Raw genomic sequence first — 5,203 nt, 5'->3', positions numbered from 1 at the left:
GAGAGTGACAGCGAAAGAAAGAGAGAGCTAGAGAGAGAAAGAGAGGAAAAGCGACAGGCGAATAAGCGATGGAAAGAGGAAAAACAGGGGAAAAAATACAAATAGAAACACACCAGGAAAACAAAAAAGGGAACACAAATAAAAGATAATCGTGTGGAGCAGAAAATAGCTGGCTATAAACAGAGAAAACGAGTGTACGTGAGACGTGGCCAGCAAGGCAGTGAAGGGGGTGGCAGGGGGTGGCAGGGGGGGAATTGATACGGGGGTGACATAAATCATTCGCCATTTTTTTTTTCCTTTTTTTTCTAGCGCTTTGCGCTGCTCCTAGTCTCACCGGCCTAGAGTTCGACCGACCGACGAGTTGGCGACCCTTATCCACTCGCCCACACCCACACAGCCAAACAATGGTAGCCTAATTGGAACGCCGGACGCCGCCCCAAGGCACCGCCCACCCGTGTGTGGACGTAGGACGACGGCGCGGAGGAATGCGTCTCTGGTCGTTTGGGCAATTTGGGCGACTCCACGGACCAAACTGACCACCCCGGAGCCCAGTCGCGGAGCCCAGCAGCCCAGCACCAGGCAGATGCCATTCATGTTTATTTATCGTGCCCTTCGTCATGCTCGTCCCATCCCCATCGCCATCCCCGTCGCTCGTCTTCTCGGATTTAGCCATCAGCCAAGGCGCTCCGATGTGACGCAGATCGCAGATCATTTGCATATTCGATTGCTCGCTTTGCCGGGTACGGCCCAAGTCCCCTACCCCCAAAGAAGCCTCGAGCCTTGAAGGCCGAGCCACCGTGTCACCGGGCGACCAAACGGAGACTGACCACTGATCTAGGGCAGTTGGGAAAAGAACGGAATCTTGGCAGGATGACGCACGCGCTTGTGTCGCGGTGGAAGCGATGGTAATCCCGGGTTGACCTGGGCGACCGGAATGCACTCGCACCACCAACAACGGGGCGGCAGCCATTTTGAGTCGGTCGGGACGCGCAACTTCCTATCAGCCGTGTGGGCCAATAAAAATGCTAATGACAGTGTCGCGAAGTGTCACCTCGCTCTACACGTGCGTTTGACGGCGACCGTCGAGTCGAGGTCACAGGTCACACATTTTGACGTCCCCATTTAGCTAGTGCGGACGACGCACTGGGGCGGATGAATCAAGCAGCACCAGTCAGCAACAGAAGGTGGTTCAGTGATGCTTAGCGCTAGTGGGTGTTGTGCTCTATAAGCGGGAACACTGACCTGCGACAAGTTCTGCACTTTCCCCACCGACCGAGTGGTGTCCTGGCTGATCCTGGCACACCGATCTCGATTTGGAGTTTCGGGCCAAAGTTTGGACCGCATCGCCTATTCTCGCTCATTCCTGCTACAGGGTGAGCTGAAAAAGAAACTGCAACAAAGTAAAGCGCCATATTTTCTTTTTAATTTTTGTTTAAATTTTATTGAACAACAATTGATTTTTTTTTATTGAGGGTCCTGCGGTATTTTGTCCCATTCTCGTCGAAGCGCTTGCTTGAGGTGATCGACAGTTTGGTATTTTGTAGTGCCAACCTTGCTTTCTAAAATACCCACAAGGCACAACAGTCTAATGGATTGGCATCCGGAGGGTTTCGGTGGCCATTGTGCGGTGAAAGTGAAGCGAGGAACCTCATTTTTAAAACCATTCTTGGGTGGAGCGTGCTGTGTCCTGTTGGGATGTCCAAGGCCTGGGGCCGAAACCTGGGGCCTGGTGGCCAACCGAAGCTTGTAAATTTTCAGCTGACCTCTCTGGCAAGTAAAAACGATCATTTTGTTTGTTTACAAACTGCTGGATAATGAATGGTTTCTTATCGGAATCAAACCAAATTCGGCGCAGTTCACCACTTTCGGTTAAGCGAAGCAAGTCTATGGCTCTTTCGAGTCTGTTTTGTGTATCGGTAAGATCTCGCATTTTTTGGAATTTCAATGGCTTTCCAAGCTCATTTTTCAATATTTTCCGAATGCGATATATTGGGATATTGCGATATTTTCCGAATGCAATATATTCCGAATGCGATATATATATATACCAGTATCATGGCAACGAGCGATGGTATGAGACACAAAAGATTTATGAACATTTAAATGCTGGAGGGGGCTCTAACGATGGCCATTTGAGGTTTTCCAGCTAAACATAATGAAAACTCACTGTTACGCTTGAATTCCATCACGAAAAACTTTTTTTCTAAAACAATTCCCACCAAAATGCTTTTCTACGCTTGTAAACAATGAGCTGTCAGTGGAATAAATCTGACAGCTATCGGACGAGAGGGCTTAGAAATGATAGCAGTCTGAACAGCTTGGTTGCAGTTTTCTCCTGACAGACAGCAGAAGGTGTGCTACAGCTTGCTGGTGGAGCACAAGTAAGAGCTACCCGCTATGGAGCTATCAAACCTGAAAGCCTTGCTAAGCGTCTAGCGGACCTCATAGAGGTGCCTAGTTCGGCCAAAGCGATGGCCGCGGTCGGCACCACAGCAGCCGGATCGGAATTGCGTCGTCGTGCGTGGTTGCGAAAGCAGCAATGTCACCCAGCCCGGTCCTGATCAGTAAACACTCCCACACTCCACGTCAGAGCTACGGGGCCAAACCACAGGGCGGCGGTGGCGGCGGTGCTGCGTGCCACAACCGGGCGCCGCGTACGTACGCGGGCGCGGCAAATAGCTCTATGGAAATAAGAAACTTTTTCGGAATTTCAATATTGGAATTCCATATTATTGAATGTTGTAGTTGGCCTTCGACTTCTCCGACTGCCACTCCGGACTCCAGTCGGGGAAGCTCCCACAGGCTGCCCGGCTGGGCCGAAGTGGTAGGTGGAACCACTACGTCTTCGTCAAGGCCCGGGACCTCAACCGGGACCCGGAAACGCCTACCACTCTCTCTCTCTCTCTCTCTCTCGTTCTGTTGCTTTCTAAAACTGGGCTGGGCTGCTGCGAACACATCGCAACCGAATTCCAACACATCGCACTTTCTTGACCCGTTTCATGTTTTCTTTTTCTTCGCATTTGCTGACAGGCGGCCGTCGCAAGGCAAGGGTAGAGTACCGAACAGTGGTAGCGTCACGCACCACCACAATCCACTCGGAGACACTCGAAGGCATGCAAAAGACTTTCACTCGGATCCCTCGGAAAAGTATGGTCCCAACGACCCCAAGAATGTGGCCCCGGACCGGCACACCGAACCCGCAGCAGCTGTGATCCTGAATAATTATTATTTATTCCAGCGATAGGCTCGGGTGCCCAGGATGCGGGCTACGTGTGCGTTGGGTTTCAACGCGGCTTCAGTTAATCGTGAACCACTCTATCCAGCGCCCGGCTCGGGTGAGTCCACGAGGTTCCAGACGAGAGAAGCGGCATCCTAGCGTCCAGTGTTTGAATGTCTCCATAGCAAGTTCTGGTGGTTCAATTCTAGCCGTTGCTGCCTTATTGCTGAAAATCGACTCTCGCTCATTTTCGCTACCTCCAGCCAGCGTCAGTGATATCCGGTAGGTGAAATGAATAAACTATAATCATTAATCAGCAACTGTCGAATGAAGTAAGCGCATAAATATTGCACTAGGGTACACTTGGGTGACTTGGTAGGTTTCCGACCTCACACACCGCAAACGGGCACCGCAGCACTAGTAAATGGAACCTAGTAAATTTTGCTGTCAATCTTCGAATCGAATCGATCGAAACCTCGCCTCTGTGCTCGCAATGCTCCAACAAAACTAGCTTCCAGCCAGTACAAATCAGAGTAAATAAAATTCTCTAAATGATCCTTAATCCTTACACTCTGGAGAATACCAATGCAATAATCCACCGAACCCAATTCGAGAGCTAATTATCTGCAGCTTTTAAAGTTAACTAGTTGGCAGATGTTGTTATAAGTGTTATAAGTGTTAGTTATAAGTGGGATAAAATGACTCAATGGCATGTGGCATAACATATAATTTTATTGGATTTAAATCGAAACATTTTCATTTCAATCATTTTGATACCTTATTAAATAGCTACAATCCCAATGTGAAATATCTCTGTGCTCTTACGTAATCAGACATTTATGTCTAAAAAAGTTGCAATTAAAAAAATAACAGTCGATCAAGTGAGTTAGTGATGTCAATATTTCCGAAGTAAAACCGGAAACGGTAGTTCCGGAAGGGGCAGGATGGAGACCGAAGGAGGGGTTTAGTGGGTATACCCTCCCTAACATACCGACACCCAAGTGGCTAGTCGGGAGGGGAGTGGAGAGCCCCACACTCAGTGCGTAATTGGCATTCCCCCCTTGTTAAATAAAAAAAAAAAAAAAAAAAGTGATGTCAATATTGGAGTCAGCAATGGACAGAAATCGAGTTTCGAGCAGTCATTAAATATTACACCTACCGTGCCTATAAATAAAAACAAACAAACTGCTAGTTGGGCATCAGTTACCAGTTTTGGGACAGTTAAATTTAAGCTTCATCACGAGAGAGGAACACATTCAGGACGTCCAAAACCGGGAATCGAGCAGGGCAAACTGAAAGGCACCAAAAGTCGTCTGTCGCTTGCATCGCGTCGGAAACGTTGCAAGCCACCCTCGCGTATATTTTACCTACTTGCCTATTAATGAATGGACGCACTGTGGCGCTTGTGGCATACGAACTGAATCGAGCTGAATTCCATGTTTGCAGGAAAAAAAAATGGCACCGATCAATTAGCTTGGGGCTGCCAATGCGTGGGCTTCGAGTGGCTGCAACCCTAGCTGGCGACCGTTACAGTACCGTCTCTTCCGGCGCACTTCCGACCACCCTCCAGCCCCCGTGGGCCCTGACACAATGCAGCCGGTGCAGGAGCCACGAACACCGATCAGGACCCGTGGCTCCGATGACGACGATGACTCCGATGATGGTGATGAAACGCGCAGTGTAATGCTAATGGAGCGCGGGCCGCTGACGACGATGATGATGGTGGCTCCCCCCGCTACCTCCAGCCGCCACCACCGCCGACGGGGGGGGCGGACGGTCTGTTTGCGGAACGGTAGCCCAAAACGAATCCGCGTTTTATCAAAAGTCAAATGTTTGAATTTCATTAAAACTTTTCCGTCCGTCCCCGGGAAGCTCCCAGCTCCCGGTTTCCATCACCCCCTCCCCCACTTGGGCACCCCCTCCTCCTCCAGCGTGGCGGTGTACCTGTGGCGGCGTCACTCCTCCGCGTGGACTCCACGGGTCGTC

Source organism: Anopheles bellator, chromosome X, assembly GCF_943735745.2.
Source record: "Anopheles bellator chromosome X, idAnoBellAS_SP24_06.2, whole genome shotgun sequence".
Lineage (NCBI taxonomy): Eukaryota > Metazoa > Arthropoda > Insecta > Diptera > Culicidae > Anopheles > Anopheles bellator.
Note: the sequence above shows the minus strand (reverse complement) of the source record.